The 13109-nt window shown below is 47.1% G+C and overlaps 1 pseudogene; it reads left to right on the top strand.

The window, feature by feature from the left end:
• The first annotated feature begins 397 nt into the window (after positions 1 to 397).
• LOC140742151 (uncharacterized) overlaps positions 398 to 13109 on the top strand; it is a 48119-nt pseudogene continuing 35407 nt past the window's right edge.

The raw sequence follows: 13109 nt of genomic DNA, 5'->3' as shown, positions 1-13109 counted from the left end.
GGAATAGGTATCATCCCTAGCCGCAACTGTTCAACAGCTCACCACAGACAGTCAGACTCAGGTGTCTGTGATTTCCGCACTCACGGCCGCCGTCCGCGAATGAATTTACTGTGAACAGCCAGCATCAGCTGACACCCACTTACATTCTCGCCAACACAATTCAGCAGCCTCTGGCCGCCTCAGTCCCACTCCCAGCATCTCATGGGCCCTTTTCTGCTGCCCCGACAATCTCTGCTACTAATGCTCCAGCTCCCGCACCCGGACAGGAACCGAGTATTCCACCTCCAGACAGATATTCTGGTGATCCCGATGGCTGCAGAAATTTTATTACCCAATGCGAGCTGACATTCGAAGCCCAGCCTGGTAATTTTGGTGGTGATGCGCGAAAACGGTGTACATGGTCAATCTTCTTGATGGACCTCCACTCAGCCTGTTCAATGCTTTACGGGAAAAAGGATACCCTGCAGCCCAGTCATTTCAACATTCCGTGGCGGAGTTAAGGAGGGTTTTTGATCTTCCAGTGTCAGGTGGCTGCCCACCGACTCTTGGACCTGCGCCAAGGCAGAGGAACGGTGAGAGCCTGTGCAGTGAAATTCCATACCCTTGCAGTAGAGACAGGTTGGAATGAGAGATCCCTCAACACTGCCTTCCAGTATGGGCTGAACACAGGGGTCCGGCATGAGATCACTGTCTGGGATGAGCAGCATAGTCTGGATGACCTGATTAATCGAGTTGATGACCGGGTGACTGAGTGGCGCAAGGAAAGAATATCTCAAACTTTCTACATGCCGCCTGATCACCGTCTTTCCTCTCCCTCTCCCTCACCATCCAGCACCCAGCCCACGGACACAGAGGAGCCCATGCAAGTGGAGGACACGCGCCTGTCTCAGGAGGAATGAGAGTGGCGCAGGAGAACAGGTTCCTGCCTCTACTGTGGTGATCCAGGACACTTCCGGGTGGCATGTCCGAAGCATCCGGTAAAAGAGAATACCTGTCAGCAGGGAGGGGAATCCTGATGGGTCGGTTCTCTCTTCAGTCAGCTTCCCCTAATTCTGTAATGCTCGCAGCTTCCTTGTCGTGGAGACCTCAGACCCATGAACTTAAGGTGTTTATTGACTCTGGTGCAGCGGGGAATCTTATGGACAATCTCTCTTGCTCAAAGATGGGGAGTTCCAACTCAGGAATTAAGAGAAAAGATCAATGTCAAGGCACTGGATGGTCGACCTGGGAACTGGCCAGATCCACCTTTCCACCCAACCCTTCCAACTGATGCTCGAAGGCAACCATCATGAAGAAATATCTTCCTATCTGGTTAATTCACCTAAACTGCCACTGGTACTTGGTCTCCCCTGGTTATCCCAACATAACCCACGGATTGATTAGTCTCTGAAGGTCCAGGAGTGGGGACCGGCATGCCTGTCTACCTGTCTGGGTCCAGCTCAGGCTCCATCCCATGAATCCCCTCCTGTGTCAGCTAAGGATGTGGACCTGACTGGGATTCTGGCTCAATATGTGGATCTCCTTGAGGTTCTCAGTAAAAGAAAGGGTGACCCCACACTGGCCATGTAACTGCGCCGTAGACCTCCTACCTGGCACTAGTCCTCCCCGGGGCCAACACTTTTCCCTCTCTCGTCCTGAAATGGTGGCCATGGAGGAATACATTAAGGAGGCATTGTGCATGGGGTTTATCTGTCCGTCAACCTCGCTGGCATGAATGGGCTTTTTTGTGAGCAAGAAAGATGGCAAGCTCCGTCCCTGCATCGATTATCGGCCCCTGAACAACATCGCTGTGAAGAACCGCTACCCTCTTCCCTTGTTGGCGTCTACATTTGAACATCTTCAGGGAGCAACCATATTTTCCAACATTGATCTGCGCAATGCTTACAATCTGATTCGCGTGTGAGAAGGGGATGAGTGGAAAACGGCTTTCAGTGCCTCTAATGGTCACTGTGAATACCTGGTGATGCCTTTTGGTCTGGCAGCTGTATTCCAGGCCTTGGTTAACGATGTGCTCAGGGTCTTGTTGAACCCAGTTTGTGTATTTAGATGACATCCTTGTGTATTCCCACTCTCATCAGGAGCACGTCCAGCATGTCTGGAGAGCACCCGGATGCCTTGAAAATAACCTGTATGCTAAGCCTGAAAAATGTGAATTCCATAAAGACCAGATGTCGTTTTTGGGCTGTATACTCACCCCATCCGGTATTCAAATGGACCCTAGTAAAGTTCAGGCTGTTGCAGACTGGCCCAAACCATCTACAGTCAAACAGGTACAGCGCTTCATGGGGTTTGCGAATTTTTATCGCGGCCTCACGTGGAATTTTAGCTCTATTGAGGCTCCATTTGATGCAATCACCAGGACTCCACTGGACGGACGATGCTGACCGAGCATTTTCAGAGCTAAAGCGACATTTCACCACTTCGCTGGTGCTGCCACACCCAGACCCATCTCAGCCATTCATTGTCGAGGTGGATGCATCCGATGTAGGCATTGGAGCTGTCCTCTCTCAGCACTCGTCTGCGGATAGCCGGCTGCACCCTTGTGCCTTTCTTTCCCATCACTTGACTCTGGCCGTTGAGAACCGGGAGCTTCTGGCTGTCAGGGAGGCCCTGGAGGAATGGTGACACTGGCTGGAGGGGGCAGAGCATCCATTCTGGGTCTGGACAGATCACAAGAACCTCTCCGATATTCAGATGCCAAGAAACTCATTCTCATCAAGCCCAATGGTCTCTCTTCTTCACCCGGTTCAATTTCCTCCTCACTTATTGTCCCGGCAGCAAGAATACAAAGGCCAATGCTCTCTCCTGGCAGTTTGACGGATCTGAGGGCAATGCTGATCCAGAGCCCATTCTTCCTCGCTCATGTATCACCGCTCTGGTGATCTGGGGAATAGAGGCAGAGGTGAGGGCTGCCCAACAATCAGATCCAGGCCCGCATGGGGGACCTCCCAACTGCCTGTTTATCCCTGCTGCACAGCATTCCGAAGTTTTGGAATGGGGTCACTACTCCCAGCTGACTGGATGTCCAGGAATTCAACAGACTCAGGAGTTCATAAAGAGAACAATTTTGGTGGCCATCCATGTCCCAGGACGTCCCGACTTTGTATCTGCCTGTCCCACCTGCGCTCGGAGCAAGACAGCACGCCAGCGTCCTGAGGGTCTGTGCCCCACCTCTCAGTAGATTTCATCACTGGTCTGCCCCCATCTAATGGAAACACCACCATTTTGGTCACTGTGGTCGATTTTCCAAGGCTGCCCACTTCATTGCCCTCCCCAAGCTCCATTAGCTTGTGAGACTGTCACACTCATGGTTCAATATGTGTTCAGGCTCCATGGCTTTCCTCAAGACAGAGTGTCTGATCGTGGGCCACAGTTCACCTCCTGCTTTTGGAAGGCTTTCTGCTCCCTTGTAGGAGCCACAGTCAGCCTCTCGTCTGGCTTCCACCCCAATCCAATGGCCAGACTGAGGGAGTGAACCAGGAGTGGGAGACAACCCTGTGCTGCCTTGCCTCTTCCAACCCCACATCCTGGAGCTCTCAATGGGTTTGGGCAGAGATCGCCCACGATAACCTCCAGTTGTCCTCCACCAGTATGTCTCCCTTTGGATGCCGGAAGGGATTCCAGCCCCTGCTCTTCCCTGATCAGGAGATCGACGGAGGAGTTCCTGCTGCTGGACAGATGATCCATTCTACAAGCGCGCCTGGAGACGAACCAGGGCTTCTCTGCTGCGTGCCCAGAAACAGCGTTCCCGGCAGGCTGATCGGCTCCGTCATCGGGTAAGGCCATTCAAACCAGGAGAGGAGGCCTGGTTGGCATCAAGGGATCTTCCCCTGAAAGTCGAGAACTGGAAATTGGCACCACGCTACGTGGGACAGTTTGTTGTGGAAAAGGCTGTCAACAAGGTGTCCTATAGATTGCGTCTACTAGCATCACTGAAGATCCACCCAGTATTCCATGTTTCCCAACTCATGTTACTACCTCTCCCCTGGCCCCTGTCTCCTCTCCTCCCCCTCCTCCCCACCTGGTAGATGGTTCCCTTGTCTATACTGTGCAGCACCTCCTGGCATTTTGCCGGGTACGTGGTAATGTCCGGTACCCTGTGGACTGGGAAGGGTACGGCCGGCAAAGGACATCTTGGACAACTCGCTGATCTGGGATTTCCAGCGGGCACAGATCTTTGGTGCCTCAGGGACTGCGCCTAGAGAGAGGGGCCCTGTCACAAGTACGGATTCTGCAGCGCAGTAGATACGGCATTTGCGCTTGTGAATTTGCACGTGACAGCTAATTAGTATTTAACTCCATACTTTTGTCATAGTGCTTGTCGAGACTTGGACAGAGCACAGCAACGCTTCCTGCCTGTTTGCATCGGCCTTGCCTGAGAAATTGGACTGTCAAGTCAACTGATTCTGAAGACTAGCGGTATTCGTTTAATATTTAGATGTTCTTTTCAGCCACAATGTAGGCTTTGTTTCCCATTTGAGAGTTCTAGTTAATGGCCCTGTTTGGCCTAGCATTTATTGTTTTATTTTCCCTTTAACACTGTTCGCATTAAAGTTTTGTGAACTTCAGTGTCTCTCACTCCACACTTGGGCCACATCTGAACCCGGATGACACATTTCTTTACTGCAAATCAGAATCAGATCAGGTTCAGGTTTATCACAACATGACATGAAATTTGTGGTTTTGTGGCAGCAAGTACTTAAAATTACACTAAATAAGTGGCAGAAAGGGTCCTTGGGTTAATGGCTCCAGTACCTCCTACCTGAAGTTAGGAATAAGAAGAAGGCATGTCCCAGATGGTAAGGACACCACCTTTTGAAGATGCCCCTGAGAGTGGGGAGGGAGGCTTGTGCCTGTGGTGGAACTGACTGAGTCTACAGCCCTTTTCAACCTCTTGCAATCCTGCACGTTTTAGGTTCCATACCAGGCTGTGACGCCACCAGTCATGAATGCTCTCCCTGAAACTCCTAAATGAAGCACACCCACTGGAATACCTTTCAAGTTTGAAGTAAAATTTATTCTCAGAGTGCATACATGTCACCACGTACAACCCTGAGATTCTTTTTTCTATGGGCATACTCTGCAAATCTATAGCGGCAAATGCAAATATAAATAAATACCAATAAATATCGAGTATGAAATAACACGAGATGGAAGAGCATGAAATGACAAGATAAAGAGACCTTAAAGTGAGACTGTTGGTTGTGGGAATACTAGAAATAGAATGGGTGTGGTTATCCCCATTTGTTCAGGAGCCTGATTGTTGAGGCGTGGCAACTGTTCTTGAACCTGGGGGTTTGAGTCCTTAGACATTTTTACTGTCTACCTGATGGCAGCAGCGAAAAAAGAGCATGGCCTGGGTGGTGAGGATCTTTGATGAAGGATGCTGCTTTTCTACAGCAGCATTTCATGTAGATGTGCTCAACGGTTGGGAGGGCTTTACCCATGATGTACTGGACTGAATCCATTACCTTTTGTCAGATTTTCCACTCAAAGGCATTGGTGTTCATATACCAGGCCAGAACACAGCCAGTCAACACATTTTCCACCAAGGTTTACCAAGGTTTTTGATGACATGCCAAATCTCCACAGACTCCTGAGGAAGCAGAGGCGTTGTCATGTTTTCTTTGCAGTTATATGATATTTATAAGTTATTTCTGATTGTATCAATTGTTGGGGTCAGGACCAACCCTCTGAAATGTTGGTGCCCAGGAACTTGAAGCTGCTGTCCTTTTCCACTGCAGGCCCCTCAGTGAATACTGTTGCGTGTTCTCCCAACTTCAATAGATTTCAATAGGCACATTTAATGTCAGAGAAATGTACACAATATACATCTTGAAATTCTTTCTCTTCGCAAACAGAGGAGGAATGAATGATAGTTAAATGTTAGAACCCCAAAGACCCCCCCCCCCCACAGCTCCACCCTCCCACACACAAGGAGCAACAGGGCAATGACCCCCCCCACCAGCAAAAAAACATTTGCACCCTCCCCCAAGCACTCAAGCCGGCAGCAAAGCATCAATAAAGACAGAGACTTGCATGACCCAAAGACTACTCATTCACCCGGTAATTCACAGTGAATTTAATTTGGCTTTTATTGACTCTGATGAACTGAAAAAGACTCTTTTGTGTCAAAGTGAAAACAGAAAATACAAAGTGACCTAAATTAATTACAAACATAAAACGCAAAATAATTGATTGCATAAGTATTCACGCCCTTTAATATGACCAACCAAATCATCAGTGACGCAGCTAATTAGTTTTAGAAGTCACATAATTAGTTATACAGAGATCACCTGTGTGCAGCCAAGGTGTTTCAATTGACTGTAGTAAAAATGCACCTGTATCTGAAATGTGCAACTGCTGATGAGTCAGTATCCTGCCAGAAACGACACCATGAAGACAAAAGAACACGCCAAGCAACGCTGCAGAAAGCAAAGCACAAGTCAGAAGGTGGATACAAGAAAATATCCAAGTCACTGAATATCCCTCGGAGGACAGATAAGTCAGTCATCAAGAAATGGAAAGAATATGGGACAGCTGTAAATCTGCCTAGAGCAGGTTATCCTCAAAAACAGAATGACTGTGCAAGAAGGGAGGCCACCAAGAGACCTATGACAACTCTGGAGGAGTTACAAGCTTCAGTGACTGAGGTGGAAGAGACTGCACCTACGACAAACTGTTGCCTGGATGCTTTACGAGAGAGTGTCAAAGAGAAAGCCACTGTTGAAAAAAACTCACATGAAATCTCAGCTTGAGTTTGCCAGAAGGCATGTGGGAGACTCTGAAGCCAGCTGGAGGAAGTTTCTATGGTCTGATGAAACCAAAATTGAGCTTCTTGGCCATCAGACTAAATGCTATGTTTGGTGTAAAACATCAAAAACACACCATCCCTACTGTGAAGCATGGCGGTGGCTGTATCATGCTGTGGGGATGCTTCACTGCAGCAGGCCCTAGAAGACGTGAAGGTAAAGGGTAAAAATAATGCAGTAAAATACAGGGAAATCCTAGAAGAAAACCTGATGCAGTCTGCAAGAGAACTGCGACTTGGGAGAAGATTTGTTTTTCAGCAAGACAATGCCCCCAAGCATAAAGCCAAAGCTACACAGGAATGGTTTAAAAACAACAAAGTTAATGTCATGGAGTGGCCAAGTCAGAGTTCAGACCTCAATCCAATTGAGAATTTGTGGCTGGACTTGAAAAGGACTGTTCACTTATGATCCCTATGACAGAGCTTAAGCAATTTTGTAAAGAAGAATAGGGAAAAATTGCAGTCCAGATGTGCAAAGCTGATAGTGACCTATCCAAACAGACTCAAGGCTGTAATTGCTGCCAAAGGTGCATCTACTAAATACTGACTTGAAGGGGTGAATACTTTAGATCACTTTGTAGAGATCTATTTTCATTTGGACATGAAAGAGTCTTCTTTCATACATACATACATACATATAGTCCAGGTTATTATAGATGGGAGTGGTAATAGGGGCAAGCTCCCACTATCTATAAAATGCTTCTAATGGCATGCGCCTCGAATAGCCTCTGACAGCCAAATCCAGCTCCTGGCCTTCACATGTCACTTATCTACTAAGCCCAGCAGAACCGTTTCTACTGACAGGAGAAGGGCCAAATGTTGGTTTACTGACACCTTAAACCATATATGTCAAACTCAAGGCCCGCGGGCCAAATCCGGCCCGCAGTGGAATTACCTTTGGCCCGCGAGATAATATCTAATTACTATTAAAGCTGGCCCCAGTAATCGAAGCGCCTATGGCGTATGATATGGCTAATGCTGAGTTTATTCAGGTACCAGGTTTTCAGGGTTTTTAGTGTTTATTCGGCAGTCTTGCTCGGCAGTCTTCTTCATAAGAAACGGAATTTGTAAAGTGAAACACTTTGTAGTTATAGCAGAGACTGAGACACATGAGAGCAGGCTGAAAAAACGGAGGCAACGAAAGCTGCGTTCGCACGCGTCCGACTGATCCGGCCGCATGAAGCTGCATTTTGCTCAATTCGGCCCGTGACCTAAAATGAGTTTGACACCCCTGCCTTAAACTAAGTGCCTTCGGGCAGACAGGGCTTGTCGACAGTGGCTGGCAGCTCATCTAGGAGAAGGAAAACTCTGATCTCAAACCTCTGCTGCCTTGTGGCCACACCCACTCATGGGGAAGGCTTCAGGAGTAAACCCTGAGGGAAAAGTCTAGAGCTGGAGTCCTACATTGAGCTCAGTGCTGACTGGCAAATCCTGCAACGCTGCTGGTACCGAACTGCACCGGTCCCTGCCGTTCCTTTGGGTTCATCAGATGCGTGGAGAAGGGGAGCTTGCTACATGGGCAAAAGCTTGCTCACTGATTTGTACTGTCCAGGCTTGCGTATCTAGACAGATAGGACGCAATATCCATGGTCAGTTCTGACCAACGAAGGTCCTCACCTCACAGTATACTGTACAATACAACTACTGTATAGGTATCCACAGCATAGTAAAATTTTACCTGTCCCATTTCGCCCTAAAGGTTTCATCACTGTGGAAGATTTCTTACTTTTGTTGGATAACATCTTTCCTGAAAAATCATTGGGTATATTGAAAGTAGAGGATGATAGGTCCTGACAAGGGGTGGGGGTTGGGGAGGTCACTCTGTTTGGCAAGTGAGACTTGTGTTTGTGAAATAATCTCAGGTCTGGGACCTTCTCTGTGGTGGTTAAAGGAATTAACTATATAGGTTCTGACAGCTCTGGACTCCTTTCTTCTCTAACAATTGACTCTGTTCTCCTCATCTGATCAATGTATCATCTCCAGATGACATCAGACACAATCTCTATTCTGTAGCAGAGTGGTCCAGTTCTGTTTTTAATCTTGTCAACTACTCACTTTTATTCACCTCTGTAGTTCCTTGCCAGGATGGCTTGCCCAGGAGTGAAACATCAAATCTTGTTTGAGAAGCTCTCAATTTGTCGCAGTTGTTTGTCTTGCATACCCTTTCTGTGATTGGGTTTGAGGAGATCTGATCTTGAGCACAAGGGACGATCTGAGAAGAGTCGTTAGTTGTGGAGTGTGCTGCGCTGGAATATGCAAGGAGGAAATTGGCGAGCTTCTGATTCAGTGTCAGTGCAGTATGTTCTGTTGACATTGTTTGCGGTGTGTTCTTTAGACTCCGGACAAACTGTTCTGCCAAGCCATGAGTAGCTGGTGGTACAGTGCAGATGTACTATGTCTTTTTCCATTCATTTTCAGAAGTGACTGAAACTGTTCCGCAACAAACTGTGGTCCAACATCACTGACTAAGTGTTCTGGAACACCAGTCCTTGGAGAAGACACTTCTCAGCAGATCAATAGTGTGCAAGGCTCTAGCAGAGGCTGTTGGGAACATTTTAGGCCACTTTGTAGCTGCATCCACTCCTGCCAAAACATTTGTGCCTATGAAAGATCTGGCAAAAATCCACAATTCCCATTGATGGAGGAGTGCTATGCTTGGCATCTTCTGGACATGTTGGCACCCTCAGCAGTGTCTAGCAAATTGCTCAATTTGCTTATCTATCCGAGGCCTACAGACAAAGCTACGAGTCAACATTGTCATTTTGGCCACACCTAGATGACTGGCATACAGCTTCTCCAACACTTTAGCTCTCAGCTTGGAAGGTACAACAACTCTCAATCCTCATCAAGGGCAAGTTCATCCTGCAGCTGGTAAAAATGGGGGAACTGGAGGTCCTGCTGCACAATCCAGCTATTTTGGGCAGCCGTGTACGGCTGAGACAGTGTGGGGTCTTTTTCTAATTTCCCTTTGGATCATCTGTGCCATAATAGGGAGATTTTCGATTTGCATTTGGGCAAATAAATCAGGAGGAGTGTCCTCTTTTATAAATTTTTCAGGTATTTTCTTTCCCAATGGTAAGTGGGACAATCCATCAGCATTTCCATGATTATTCGCCCTCTTGAATTTGATCTTAAAAGTGTGGACCCCAGGAAACAGAGCCCATCTCTGCATTTGTGCTGCTGCTGTTAGTGAAGCACCTTTCTGTGGACTGAAAATGGACACTAGGGGCTGATGATCAGTAATGAGGGTAAATTCTCCCCCATACATGTACTGGTTGAAATGCTTTACACCCCAAACTAGACTCAAGGCCTCTATGTCAATCTATGGGTAATTTGAATTTTCTCAGCATTGGAAAGGGTACAGAGGAGATTTACCAGGATGCTGCCTGGTTTAGAGAGTATGGATTATGATCAGAGATTAAGGGAGCTAGGGCTTTACTCTTTGGAGAGGAGGAGGATGAGAGGAGACATGATAGAGGTATACAAGATATTAAGAGGAATAGATAGTGCGGACAGCCAGCGCCTCTTCCCCAGGGCACCACTGCTCAATACAAGAGGACATAATTTTAAGGTAAGGGGAGGGAAGTTCAAGGGGGATATTAGAGGAAGGTTTTTTACTCAGAGAGTGGTTGGTGCATGGAATGCACTGCCTGAGTCAGTGGTGGAGGCAGATACACTAGTGAAATTTAAGAGACTACTAGACAGGTATATGGAGGAATTTAAGGTGTTGGGTTATATGGGAGGCAGGGTTTGAGGGTCGGCACAACATTGTGGGCCGTAGGGCTTTGTTAAACTTGGGTGTGCTAGTTTCATTTAATACTATGTTACCCTTGACATGTTTGAGTTTTTCAATGCCATCTTTAAACACTGCTGTGGCATCATCCAGTGCCTTTCTTAATTCACTTTCAGTTGACTCTATTGCACGGAATGTGGTATGCAAATGATGGGTGAATTTCCAATCAAGTTGGACTGGTCGATGTGATCCCCTGCCCAACGGTAACGGTAACTGCTCAGGAGGATTTCAACTAATTTGGCAGGGGGATGGGAACCAGAGTGATGAGTCTGAGAATGGGGCAGTTAGTTTACAAACGGAGGCAGTATGTAGTGAAACTGCCAGCAAAGACAGGCTGGTAATAGGGTGAAATTGCAGTTAATGGGATGAATTACAAACTAAAAGGGGGAGAAAATCGAAAAGGGCGCTGAATATAGTGTTAGAGTGTTTTTTTGGGGTTAGCACATAATAACTTTAGCAACTGATTTCAGCCACCAGTATTCAGATTCAAACATGAACTGTGGATCAATTCTAAAAAGCAGCTCTGAACAATGGGTTCCTAGAATTGTGAACCACAGTTAACTGGAAGACCAGATGATGCTGATTTAGATTGGTTATTTGGGTGTCTGTAGTCTGGATGTGAAGAGGGAGGTGAGAGGGTGGTGTGTAGTTCAAAGGAAGCATTGTAAATATGGAGGCAACACACACAAAATGCTGGTGGAATGCAGCAAGTCAGGCAGCATCTATAGGAAGAAGTACAGTGGATATTTCGGGCCGAGACCCTTCGTCAGGACTAACTGAAAGAAGAGATAGTAAGAGATCTGAAAGTGGGAGTGGGTGATCTGAAATGATAGGAAAGACAGTACGGGGAGGGATGAAGCTAAGAGCTGGAAAGTTGATTGGCAAAAGGGATACAGAGCTGGAGAAGGGAAAGGATCATGGGACGGGAGGCCTAGGGAGAAAGAAAGGGGGAGGGGAGCACCAGAGGGAGATGGAGAGCATGCAAGGAGTGATTGTGAGAGGGACAGAGAGAGAAAAAAAGAAAAAAAGGGAAATAATAATAAATAAATAAGGGATGGGGTAAGAAGGGGAGGAGGGGCATTAATGGAAGTTGGAGAGATCAATGTTCATGTTGTCAGGTTGGAGGCTACCCAGATGGAATATAAGATGTTGTTCCTCCAACCTGAGTGTGGCTTCATCTTGACAGTAGAGGAGGCTGTGGATAGACATATCAGAATGGGAATGGGATGTGGAATTGAAATGTGTGGCCACTGGGAGATCCTGCTTTCTCTGGCGGCCAGAGCGTAGGTGTTCAGCAAAATGGTCTCCCAGTCTGCGTCGGGTCTCATCAATATATAGAAGGACACACCGGGAGCACCGGACGTAGTATACCGCACCAGCCGACTCACAGGTGAAGTGTCGCCTCACCTGGAAGGACTGTCTGGGGCCTTGAATGGTGGTGAGGGAGGAAGTGTAAGGGCAGGTGTAGCACTTGTTCCGCTTGTTCTGCCTGGCCTGCTGCATTCCACCAGCATTTTCTGTGTGTTGCTTGAATTTCCATTCCATAGAACATTACAGCACAGAAACAGGCCTTTTGGCCCATCTTGGCTGTGCCGAACCATTTTTCTGCCTAGTCCCACTGACCTGCACCTGGACCATATCCCTCCATACACCTTTAATCCATATACCTGTCCAAGTTTTTCTTAAATGTTAAAAGTGAGCCCTCACAGTAATCTCTCTCACATGCCTATTAACTCCCCTGATTTTCCTGCCATCCATCTGCGATTTACTACAGCCAAATAACTTACCAACCGGCACAACTTTGGGATCTAGGAGAAATCCAGAGCAGCTGAATGAGAGGATGTACACACTCAATACAGATACCACTCTCAGTCAAAACTGAACCAGGGTAGCTGCACTATTATATCATAATAAGGAACCTTAAGGAAATATGTAAATCAGAACAACTTGTAGGGCCACAGGGTAATAAGAAGAGCAGGAATAGGCCTGATGGGATTGCTCTGCTGGGTCTAATGGGCTAAGTGTCTACCTCAGCATAATAATTGTGGATGGTGCCCTACAAAATTATGGGGAAGAAAAGTAATAAATATAAACACAAGAAATTTAGAAACAGTAAAGATCTAGAGAGATTGCTCTGTGTGCAGAAAAGGAGGTTGAGAAAACTTACATTATGAGACAAGAGTGAGTAAAATGAGAAAAGAAAAATAAATGACATCCTTGACACAAAGTGTGTGATGCACCATCAATAACTCACTCTGAGACGTAAGAAGCGAGATATCGGCTTTTATTGACTGGAGGAATGAACAACACTACATCCTGGAGAATGAGGCCGGGCATCAGGCCTCAATCGCCTTTATACAGGGGTCTGTGGGAGGAGCTACAGGAGCAGTCAGCAGGGGTCTGTGGGAGGAGCCACAGGAGCAGTCCAGACAGGTATATATAGTTCACCACAGTGTGTAAATAGATGGTTTGAAAATCAATGCAAAATGGAACAAAAAGAAACAT

Source organism: Hemitrygon akajei, chromosome 19 (genome assembly GCF_048418815.1).
Source record: "Hemitrygon akajei chromosome 19, sHemAka1.3, whole genome shotgun sequence".
Lineage (NCBI taxonomy): Eukaryota > Metazoa > Chordata > Chondrichthyes > Myliobatiformes > Dasyatidae > Hemitrygon > Hemitrygon akajei.
Note: the sequence above shows the minus strand (reverse complement) of the source record. Positions and strands in the feature narration are given on the sequence as shown.